The 12,104-nt window shown below is 43.2% G+C and overlaps 1 protein-coding gene and 2 non-coding genes across 6 annotated transcripts in view; 1 reads left to right on the top strand and 2 right to left on the bottom strand.

The window, feature by feature from the left end:
* The window catches only part of AKAP6 (A-kinase anchoring protein 6), a 599,311-nt gene extending 590,430 nt beyond the window's left edge, over positions 1–8,881 (bottom strand). For 3 of the 4 annotated variants that reach the window (XM_049705376.1, XM_049705375.1, XM_004282130.3), the window contains exon 1: positions 8,643–8,880. The gene's annotated coding sequence lies outside the window, so the exon portion shown is untranslated. Of the gene's footprint in view, positions 1–8,642 lie in introns of all 4 variants that reach the window. The other variant, XM_049705377.1, reaches the window with a different exon arrangement.
* A 308-nt stretch (positions 8,882–9,189) lies between these two features.
* On the top strand, positions 9,190–9,296 carry LOC117197582 (U6 spliceosomal RNA). Its single transcript, XR_004478274.1, has one exon. It is a non-coding gene; the product is annotated as a U6 spliceosomal RNA (small nuclear RNA).
* A 1,037-nt stretch (positions 9,297–10,333) lies between these two features.
* On the bottom strand, positions 10,334–10,440 carry LOC117197581 (U6 spliceosomal RNA). Its single transcript, XR_004478273.1, has one exon. It is a non-coding gene; the product is annotated as a U6 spliceosomal RNA (small nuclear RNA).
* Positions 10,441–12,104: the final 1,664 nt, after the last annotated feature.

Here is a 12,104-nt window from a genome sequence, read left to right as displayed (position 1 = left end):
CAGATCTTTTCCTGTAATTAATATCTGGTCTGATAGCGTTGTGGTCGGGAAAGATACTTGATACAATTTCAATTTTCTTAAATTTACCAAGGCTTGATTTGTGACCCAAGATATGATCTATCCTGGAGAATGTTCCATGAGCACTTGAGAAAAATGTGTATTCTATGTTTTTGGATGGAATGTCCTATAAATATCAATGAAGTCCATCTTGTTTAATGTATCATTTAAAGCTTGTGTTTCCTTATTTATTTTCATTTTGGATGATCTGTCCATTGGTGAAAGTGGGGTGTTAATGTCCCCTACTGTGATTGTGTTACTGTCAATTTCCCCTTAAATGGCTGTTAGTATTTGCCTTATCTATTGAGGTGCTCCTATGTTGGGTGCATAAATATTTACAATTGTTATATCTTCTTCTTGGATCGATCCCTTGATCATTATGTAGTGTCCTTCTTTGTCTCTTCTAATAGTCTTTATTTTAAAGTCAGTTTTGTCTGATATGAGAATTGCTAGTCCATCTTTCTTTTGATTTCCATTTGCATGGAATATCTTTTCTCATCCCCTCACTTTCAGTCTGTATGTGTCTCTAGGTCTGAAGTGGGTCTCTTGTATACAGCATTTATATGGGTCTTGTTTTTGTATCCATTCAGCCAGTCTGTGTCTTTTGGTGGGAGCATTTAATCCATTTACATTTAAGGTAATTATCGATATGTATGTTCCTATTCCCATTTTCTTAATTGTTTTGGGTTTGTTATTGTAGGTCTTTTCCTTCTCTTGTGTTTCTTGCCTAGAGAAGTTCCTTTAGCATTTGTTGTAAAGCTGGTTTGGTGGTGCTGAACTCTCTCAGCTTTTGCTTGTCTGTAGAGATTTTAATTTCTCCATCAAATCTGAAAGAGAGGGCTTCCCTGGTGGCGCAGTGGTTGAGAGTCCACCTGCCGATGCGGGGGACACGGGTTCATGCCCCGGTCTGGGAAGATCCCACATGCTGCAGAGCAGCTGGGCCTGTGAGCCATGGCTGCTGAGCCTGCGCGTCCAGAGCCTGTGCTCCGCAACGGGAGAGGCCACAACGCTGAGAGGCCCATGTACCGGAAAAAAAAAAAAAAAAAAAATCTGAATGAAATCCCTGCTGGATAGAGTAATCTTGGTTGTAGGTTTTTCTCCTTCATCACTTTAAATATGTCCGGCCACTCCCTTCTGGCTTGCAGAGTTTCTGCTGAAAGATCAGCTCTTAACCTTATGGGGATTCCCTTGTGTGTTATTTGTTGTTTTTCCCTTGCTGCTTTTAATATGTTTTCTTTGTATTTAATTTTTGACAGTTTGATTAATATGTGTCTTGGCGTGTTTCTCCTTGGATTTATCCTGTATGGGACTCTCTGTGCTTCCTGAACTTGATTAACTATTTCCTTTCCCATATTAGGGAAGTTCAACTATAATCTCTTCAAATATTTTCTCAGTCCCTTTCTTTTTCTCTTCTTCTTCTGGGACCCCTATAATTCGAATATTGGTGCATTTAATGTCATCCCAGCGGTCTCTGAGACTTCCTCAGTTCTTTTCATTCTTTTTTCTTTATTCTGCCCTGCAGTAGTTATTTCCACTATTTTATCTTCCAGGTCACTTGTCCGTCGTTCTGCCTCAGTTATTCTGCTATTGATCCCTTCTAGAGTGCTGTTAATTTCATTTATTGTGTTGTTCATCGTTGCTTGTTTCCTCTTTAGTTCTTCTAGGTCCTTGTTAAATGTTTCTTGCATATTCCCTATTCTATTTCCAAGATTTTGGATCATCTTTACTATCACTATTCTGAATTCTTTTTCAGGTAGACTGCCTATTTCCTCTTCATTTGTTAGGTCTGGTGGGTTTTTTTCTTGCTCCTTCATCTGCTGTGTGTTTTTCTGTCTTCTCATTTTGCTTGTCTTACTGTGTTTGGAGTCTCCTTTTTGCAGGCTGCAAGTTCGTATTTCCCATTGTTTTTGGTGTCTATCCCCAATGGCTAAAGTTGGTTCAGTGGGTTGTGTAGGCTTCCTGGTGGAGGGTACTGGTGCCTGTGTTCTGTTGGATGAGGCTGGATCTTGTCTTTCTGGTCGGCAGGTCCACATCTGGTGGTGTGTTTTGGGGTGTTTGTTGTCTTATTATGATTTTAGGCAGCCTCTCCGCTAATGGGTGGGGTTGTGTTCCTGTCTTGCTAGTCGTTTGGCATAGGGTGTCCAGCACTGTAGTTTGCTGGTCGTTTAGTGAGGCTGGGTGTTGGTGTTGAGATGGAGATCTCTGGGAGATTTTTGCCGTTTGATATTACGTGGAGCTGGGAGGTCTCTTGTGGACCAGTGTCCTGAAGTTGGCTCTCCCACCTCAGAGGCACAGCACTGACTCCTGGCTGTAGCACCAAGAGTTTTCATCCACACGGCTCAGAATAAAAAGGAGAAAAAGTAGAAAGAAAGAAAGAAAGAGGATAAAAGAATATAAAATAAGATAAAATAAAGTTATTAAAATGAAAAATTAAAAATTATTAAGAAAAAAAATTTTTTTAAGTAAAAAAAAAAAAACTGGACAGAGAGGACCCTAGGAGAAATGGTGAAAGCAAAGCTATACAAACAAAATCTCACACAGAAGCATACACATACACACTCAAAGAAAGAGGAAAAGGGGAAAAAATAATAAGTCTTGCTCTCAAAGTCCACCTCCTCAATTTGGGATGATTCGTTGTCTATTCAGGTATTGCACCGATGCAGGGTATATCAAGTTGATTATGGAGCTTTAATCCGCTGCTTCTGAGGCTGCTGGGAGAGATTTCCCTTTCTCTTCTTAGTTTGCACAGCTCCCGGGGTTCAGCTTTCAATTTGGACCCGCTCCTGCATGTAGGTCACCGGAGGGCGTCTGTTCTTCTCTCAGACAGGATGGGGTTAAAGGAGCCGCTGATTTAGGGGCTCTGGTTCACTCAGGCCGGGGGGAGGGAGGGGCATGGGGTGCGGGGCGAGCCTGTGGCGGAAGAGGCCAGCGGGACATTGCACCAGCGTGAGGTGCGCCGCATGTTCTCCCAGGGAAGTTGTCCCTGTATCCCGGGACCCTGGCAGTGGCGGGCTGCACATGCTCCTGGGAGGGGAGGTGTGGATAGTGACCTGTGCTCGCACACAGGCTTCTTGGTGGTGGCAGCAGCAGCCTTAGCGTCTCATGCCCATCTCTGGGGTACGCACTGTTAGCCGCGGCTCGCGCCCATCTCTGGAGCTCCTTTAACCAGAGCTCTTAATCCAAATTTGTTGTTTTAAACCAAAAAGAAAAAAAAATGTACTGTTTTACTCTTCAGTTTATGTTGCTTATCTTGATTCTGACAAATCCTATTTTTTCAGCGGTTACTGGCAACATCCCCATGAAAGCATGAGGGCTTTTCAGGGAAGAATTATGGTCTGAGCCAGTGCTAAAAGCTGTGATTTCAGGTGGCTACGGTCTCAGCACCACTCACCAGTCTTTTTACACACATTGTTCCTCTTTTCCCAAGTGCCCTATTGGATATCTTACTTAAATCAAACTTTCCCAAATTTTTGAGTACCACCTTTGGGATTTTTGCCATATCAAAGTAGCACCTGAGGTAATAGTAACTGAATCCCTTTCTTCAAATTAATTTTTTTTTTTTTTTTTTTTTTTTTTTTGCGGTACGTGGGCCTCTCACTGTTGTGGCCTCTCCCGTTGCAGAGCACAGGCTCCGGATGTGCAGGCTCAGCAGCCATGGCTCATGGGCCCAGCCACTCCGTGGCATGTGGGATCTTCCCGGACCAGGGCACGAACCCGTGTCCCCTGCATCGGCAGGCGGACTCTCAACCACTTCGCCACCAGGGAAGCCCTAACTTAATTTTTAAACAGTACTTTTGCTTTATAAGTAATATCCATAAAATATTAGGTTTGATGTGCTAATTGTTTATTTCCAATACACATTTAAAAACAAAACTATTAAAATGAAAAACACCCTCTGCATTAAAATAAACTCATAACTATTAAACTTTTAAAAAACAACTCTGCCTATGTACCCACGAAAATCACCTCAAAGTACATCAGTGACTTAGCTCTTCCACTTTGTGAAATACTTTCCTAAGCCTTTGCTACCCTCCCCAGGCCTTCTACCCAAACCTAGCCCTTCATCCTCAGCAGGCTCCCTCACCTCCTAGATTCTTAAAAAGAGAATCCATCAGACTTGAAATCCATCAAGCATCTCCCTGTATATTCCCACTCCATACACACCCCTGAAAGCACACCTGCATCTGCTCTCATCCTTGTTTCTTCCTGCTCTGCTCTCAGAAGAGGAGCCTGACCTTCTTTCTGTTAAAGAAATGTCTGAAGCCCATCCTGATGCACTGCCTCAAGGATCTTACCATTAACAAAGTCTAGTTTGCCAAAGATTTCCCTAAATTATGGGAACTTGAATTCTTTAAATGATTCTGAGCTGATTTCTTTTAAATTAGTTTTTAAATCTGGCACATTTTAAATCTCAGAAATTCAACCTCCTTATTTTCTGAGAATTACAGGAATATTATATTTAAATAAGCACTGATTTATCTCATAAGTCAATCAGAACAGGACTTCTTTAATTTAGGAAATTTTATAATCTAATAATACCATCTGGACTCAGGAAAGCGTTACACATCCCTACAATGAGACGTAAAGACCTTTTGGAATTACAGACATATAGACATACAGACACAGAGTTTATCATTTCAATTTTAAAATTTCAGTCATGAGTTAATAGTAAACACAGAAGCACAAAAAATTTACTGGTTCATATATCAAAGAGCTGTTCTCCTTCTTGGTGGAATACAACATTCTTAACTTATTTGAGCCCAAATAAATGAATAAGCAAACAAACAAGACTAACAAACTAGTTTCTCTGTTGTCTCTCACCCAACAGAGAAAAGAGCTCTACAAATCATTAATCCGTTCACATGTTCTGGTCAGAACATAACACCAAATTCCTAATCGTTGCTACCAAGAGTGGGCAATGACATTGCTGTAAGCACAACAAAGACAAACCACAAAATTAATAGAGAACAATATTAAAACTAGAAAAACAGAGTGCAAAGTGAAGTTGTCATTTTGAGAGCCAAAAAAAAGATGTGTCTGGGCGTTAAGCAACCCATGAGCTGCATTTCTCTGGTCAGAACTATACCTAGTTTTGTTAGGTGAATCCATTGGGCAACTCAGTAGAAGACCTCCGAACTGTTAAAAGACATTTGGGAAAAAAAAGGTAAAAATCATGCCTCTCATACAGATATAAAATGAACATGTGTTAAAGATTGTATTGAATGTATTAATCAATGAAGAAACAAGGTAGACATTGTAACCAGCTCAAAGGAGAAATCAAAACCCACAAACTTATATAGAGTAAAGGAATGTTGAAATGAATCTGCAAATGGAAGCAAAACAAGCTTCTTCCACAGTGGTAGAGAGAAGTCAACTGAACCTCTACTGGTAAGGATAGATTTTGCATGTCTATAAACAAGAATTATTTTGTATTGCTATCAGTTATCTACAATTTACAGAGTTTTAAGATAGTTTCCATAGATTTGGAATCAGATAACCCTAATCAGATAACCCTGGGGGATTGTCTAGATTCTAGATAATGCAGTTGTCCACCTGGGCACAAATTTTTCCCATACAAGAGACACCTCACCCATGAAAACAGAAGAAACAGGGATGTATGTGAATATAAGCAAATCTGTAATAAGGACAAGAAATTAAGGAAGCTCATCTCTGATAAGTCTCTTGTGCATGCTTTCCCCTCTTCCCCCTTCCCACTCTCCCCATAAAACAAAACATGAGATTTATCTGCTACTACAAATTAAAGGAACTGGTTGCTATGAAAGGGCTCCATGCACAAAAATATCTCACACCAGCCTTACCACAGTGACTTTCTCATTTCAGTAAAAGTAGCCTTTAAGCCACAGATAGGTCATCTGGGAGATATGCTGTATCATCCTTTGCCTTGGCACTGGCCAATCCTCTGGGAATCTATCTCTAGGCAAGTTTGGGAAACCCTGCTCTATCACCTTTTAGTTTATGGAGTTAGCCAGAAGAGCCCTGAAAAGATGAAACCCAGGACTAGTAAGTTCTGAAAGGTCCTCGGAGTTCTTTTTAGGTGGGATATTTAGGAGGTGTCCTGGGGAGTCAATGGGTGCAACATGAGGGAAGGGGGAATGGCCATAAAAGGGAAGGAATAGTAAAGGAAGGGGGCTAGTGGGGAACTCCAACGAGCTTCTTCAGTAGAGCGACTCAGAGAAATGGAGAACAATTAAATCAGAACCTTCAGGGGAGGGCTCTGGCACTGATATTTTAAAAAGCTCTCATGGTGATTACAAACTGCAGCCCAGGTTGCTAACCTCTGTTCCCCAGCTGAAGTTCACCAATTTCACACCAGGTAAAGCTGGTCACTGATACTGTGGTTCTAAGTGACTCATCTGTTCCCTGTTCAAGAAGATGTGAGCATTTTGGTTGAGCTTCCTCTTCATTTTAATTAGAGCAAAATTCCTAAAGAGGAAATGACTTGTGGGTTTTGCCTGTTTCAACTGAGTCACATCACTGAATGTTCCCTTTCGGTGAATAAAAAGAAAAAGAATAAGGTAGATTTTCCGCTTATCAGTGTGTACTATCCTGTTGTTGCAGTAAAATGAGCAGGACTCAGAAATGTGGCTGTAAAATGACAGGCTTGAAGTCTTTATTCTTTTCTAAGCTATTGCAAAGAGTATGACCTAGTAATACTACAAGTGGTACAGAAGGAAGAGAAATGAATTTGGCCTCAGAAGATGGTAGGACCAGTGCCAGTACTGCCCAGGGAAATCACTACACACTTACCTCAGCCTCAGTTTCCTTCTCTGAAAAATGAGATTTTCCATCTCTTTGGATCTATAATGCCACTGATTGTAAGATGCACCAGTTTTACATACCACTAAGAAAACATAGATGATTGTTTTATTCCACTGCTAATGTAAATAGTTAGAATTATTATGATGACAGCATTTATTGGTAACAGAGTCCAAATGTTCCAGAATATAAAAATAAAACGCTTTTTTTCTTGTTAAAAAATCGGATAAGTTGAGAAAAATCCTTTAAATCAACCTTTTCTAAAGTCTGTTTATTAAAAAATGCCTAGTGAGACTCCTCATGTGAGATCTTAAGATACAAAAGATTATCTAACTAAAAAGCCACCTTCCTCAGAACGTTCCTATATGACCTCCAAAAGACGTGTTTAAAGATCACTATCTCCCTGTAAAAAAGCGATTGGAGACTTACACATACTTAACTGGTGATAAGAACAGGAATTGTTTTCGTCAAAATCTAAATATGGGATCTTAAATATTTTGTAGTTTGGCAGAAGCCAATAGGGTTTGAATGCTGCAAATGTGTAGTGTGAAAACATGAGGGTGATTACAAAGGCATGAGGTGAACTGGGTAAATATGCTCAGTTAGTGAGGTATTCGATGTAGCTGGGAGGAGGGACAGGATAGAGAAAGAAGAAACAGGAGGAGAAAAATAGGAGAACACCAGAGTTTTGGGGGGGAAAAAAAGACAACTGTGTAACAGAAAGGAGAGAACAGAGTACGGAAATCTAAGATGTTAATTTGAACACCTCCAGCAACTGTCCTCCTAGGTGAGGCCTTCAATAAATGTATAGCCTGACAGAAAACATTCAGAAAATATCCAGAAAAGAAACAGCCTGCCTTCAAATAGTGATATGGGTGGGTGGGACTATTTTTCTTATCCAATTGATTCTACACAAGAAAAGTGTAGCTAAAGAAAAGCAGACTGTGTGAGGGAGGTGGTGTCTGGAGACCCGTTGCTGGCTCCATAAGAGCCTCTTAGCAGTGAGGAGACAGAAACTGGGCTCCAATCCAGCCTAAGCAAGAAAGGCAATTTGTTAGCTCATGTAACCAAATCACGGAAAGGACTGAACGACCAACGACACTCTTCCTTCATTTCTTTTCCTGGTCTTTTTCTCTCAATTTCTTCCTTGGGGTACAGAAGTTGGACATCAAGGGCCTTGGGTTTACATCCTTATAGCTCATGAGCCAAGGGTTAAAAACAAACCAACAAACAGACCGCCAGACCCTCTACCTGGGCAACGTTCATCAGTGTATTCTAAAATCATTAAGTGAAAGATGTATGAGAAACTTGATAATGGAAGGATCAGGCTACTGACCTCACCTGAACCCACTGGTGCAGCCGGACATTACCTGCCTTATGTTGAGATGCAATAGGAAGGATACGCCCTACCAATGGGCCTCTAAAGCTTAAGAAATAAATTAAACCAGGACCTAATTATGGCTTTAGATCTAACTACAAACTTTCAAGAAACATGGAGGATAGAGAAACAAGTTAAACGACATCATCAGTAATACATAAGCCAAATGAAAGAAATGTGACGTTTCATGGTGCAAGTATCCGGTTTCCCCAACAAATCAAGAGCGTGAAGAGAAATGGCGGTGGGGGGAGGGCGGGAGTGGAGAGGGGGCTTTAGGAGATTAATAGAGGCCTAAGAGGCACAGCAACCAAACACCATGTGGGAGGACTGAACCTCGTTTGGATCCTTACGACAAACCACCAATAAAAGGCATCTTTAAAACAAGGAAATTGGAACGTAGAGTGAATATTAGGTGACATTAAGGAATTACCTTAACTCTTCGAGGTGTGATAATGGCTGGGTAATTACTTTTTTTTTTTTTTCCAAGTACTCATCAAAGGAAGTTTAAGTGGGAAACGACGTGCTCTGAAGTGCTGCACCAACCCAGGCGGCTCACTCCGCATCACGGCAGCCTCACGCACCGCGCGGGTCCCGCTCGTTCGCCGCGTCCTCGAGGGCGCCGCGCGCAGGGCACGCCGCCGCGCGCAAGGCAGGCCGCCGCGCTCGCCACTCCCGGCACGCTCCGCGGGCCGAGCGCCCCGGCGAGAGGACCCAACGCCCCGGACCTGGGACTCGCGACGGAGCCACTTACCCAAGGTGCCCCGGGCCCTCATTTGCATGTCGCTCCAAAAGATGAACCCGACAGATCGTCGCAGTCTAGCGACTACAGCACCAAATGTGCGAGCCTCATGAGTGGGGCTCGACATCAAATTTCCTAAACGTTCGGCGATCGCCGGGAAGACTCTCAGTTCAGTCACCGTAACTTTAAGAGTCGACAGTCACCGTGCTTTATATATGCTGCGGGGAAAAACCGTATTGTGCTTGCTTCGGCAGCACATATACTAAAATTGGAACGATACAGAGAAGATTAGCATGGCCCCTGCGCAAGGATGACACGCAAATTCGTGAAGCGTTCCATATTTTGTGCCCTTCCCCACCGTCCCGACCCCTGTGCTGATTAACACAAAAAACAGTGGGGTTTTGAGAGGCAGCTCTGGAAGACCGCTCTGAGGCCTCCTGCATGGCTCTCCCACCGGATACTTCTTCCTCCCAGGGTCGATTCTATCTCGATGGCCTCCCGGCATGCCCGTGGCCCGACCTGTCTCATTTCTATTATTAAACTGCCTCGATAATCTTGCTGTCTGCAGTCGAATGCTTGTTACGATTGGTTAAAATCTGCTTTTGGTTTGGGCAATTAACTTTTCTCTTAAATTTCCCATCACAGAATCCACCCGATTTAGGTAAAGCGGCATTTTGAGTGATAAAATGATCAGATAAAAATGACTTCTTAGGAAAGCAGATCAGCATGGGCTTGCTGCTTCTAGCCAGTTTTCAACTGGTGCTGGAGCTCTAGGATCCACAGGCACCGGCCAACATTGATCTCATCCGGTATAACACTCCTTGGTAACAGTCCCTGCTTTTGTGTAGCTCAGTCTGAGAGCGTACGAACTCCGGTCTAAAACGACAAAAGAATGTCACAAAGTAGGCCCAAGATTTGTGCACTGCTGTTGCTTACTTCCTTTAGCAAGGATTCATTAACTTCGCAATAATTCAGTGATTTAATAATTTAGAAATGATTTGGTATGGACTCATCGAGCGATTCATGTGTCAGTCTACAGTGAATAAGAGCTGGGCCTCTGGAGTTTGTGTTGTTAAGGGAGACAGACAGACCATAAGTAAGGCGATTTCAGAACTTTCAAGTTCTATGAAGGAAATGCAAGTTGACATTTTCTCATTTCCAAGATACGTAGAAACGACATATTTGCACGTAAATTCCCAGGTGTACAACTCGGCTTCATTCACATTTCATACATTGCCTTACACGAATATTTTTATAGTGAAAAATCACTATAGTGAAAATCACTTAATTTCAGCATTAAGTGCCAGACGTTGTGCTTCTGGCCCATAGCTTTTCCTTTAGGAGCTGATGAACAAAGGGTGTCCAGATGGTGGGGAAGGGCACAAAATATGGAACGCTTCACGAATTTGCGTGTCATCCTTGCGCAGGGGCCATGCTAATCTTCTCTGTATCGTTCCAATTTTAGTATATGTGCTGCCGAAGCGAGCACGTTATAATCTTCGCCTACAGCCTATATAAGGCACGGGAGTTTCTCGCTTCTTACGCTTACGGTGACTGAATTGCGCGTCTTCCCAGCCACCGCCGAACGTTTAGGGAAATCTGATGTCTCGCAACCACTGAGCAGGCTCGCACATTTGGTGCTATGACTGCTAAACCGCGAGGCCTGTTGGGTTCACCTTTCGGAGGGACATGCAAATGAGCGCCCGGGGCACATTGGGTAAGAAGCCCCGTCGCGGGCCCCAGGTCCCGGGCTGTGGGCCCTCCCGCGAGGGCGCTCGGCTCGCGGAGCATGCCGGGAGCGGCGAGCGCAGCGCACTCGAAGACCCGGCCAGCGAGCTGGACACGCGCCCGCTGAGGCGGCCGCGATGCGGAGTGGGCCACCAGGCTGGCGCGATTGAGGCGGCCCTGGCGGCCTGCCTGGAACAAGCGGCGCCTCTCCCAAGTCTCTCTAAGGTTTGCGAATCGGTTGGCTTGCTGGGCCACCAACCAGGACGCTGGGTCACTAGGGTTCTGGATCGAGCTCGGGTCCTCCCAGAAAAATATGGAACGTGTCACCGATATTTCACCCATGACATAGGAGCCTTGTGCCAGTTCCAGAGGCTTTGTTGAAATGGCGAAGCCCACCGTCCAGCTCTCCGGGAGATTCCTCCCAACGACTGACCACTCAGATATGACGGTCAGCACCACACTCTAGGACGCCCTGGGCTCTTCGAGTATTAGCACAAGTGTCTCGACCTGAGTCCATTCTGCGCAGGCGTCATTGGGATGGGGGGGTGGAGCCAGCATGGGTGACCACGCCCTTCACAGGTGTCATCCCTTAGGCCGCCTTCTAGCCTGGCCTCCAACCCACTGGAACACGCTGAAGCGCACCTGTTCGGCCTGAGAGATGGATTCGAAGAATTAAACTGTTAGAGCTGAACTGGAGAATCATTCTTGTACTTAAGTATACTTCCCCACACCCTAACCCTAGCCCTATTATGCTACAAACATGCAGGACAGATCTACCTGCAAGAAATACTGGAATGTTAGTGTTAAAACATTCTATATTAACTGCTGCTCAAGTTACAGCCTTACACGTAGTGAACTGAGGGCCAAAGGTGAAAGCCTTCATATATTGAAGTGAAGGGCACAGGTTTGCCTGCGTTGTGTTAAAATGGCACCCTCAACAAGGAATATGGCATATTTATAGAATAAGTGAAGTTTTGTTTCTTTTTTCTCCTTCGTATGGTCGTCCTATCCTTTCCACAACATAATAGTTTGAAGTAAAAACCTGTGAAAGATAAGTAATTTTGAGAAGTTTTAAAATTGGTATCCAGTTTTATGATGTACAAAAAGAAAGTAGTGTGAAACCATGTAAGAGTTTGTGGTATTGCTGAAACAAAAATAGAGAAAGGAACAGAAAGCCTATAGGGATTATTTATTGCTCAACCTTTCTTTCTCAGTGTTTATAGTTATAATTCTTTACTTTCACAGCTTTTGAAAAGTAATAAAATATACTGTTCTCCCCCCCCCCCAAATTAGGGAAAAAATGACAGCCGGTTAAGTTTCCCATTTACAAATAAAATATGCTTTGATGTATTTCTTCTAATAGCCTGTCTTTCCAATAAGCATTTCTGACTTCAAAGCTATTAAGAAATAGTAAACTGATGTTCA

Source organism: Orcinus orca, chromosome 2 (assembly GCF_937001465.1).
Source record: "Orcinus orca chromosome 2, mOrcOrc1.1, whole genome shotgun sequence".
NCBI lineage: Eukaryota > Metazoa > Chordata > Mammalia > Artiodactyla > Delphinidae > Orcinus > Orcinus orca.
Note: the sequence above shows the minus strand (reverse complement) of the source record. Positions and strands in the feature narration are given on the sequence as shown.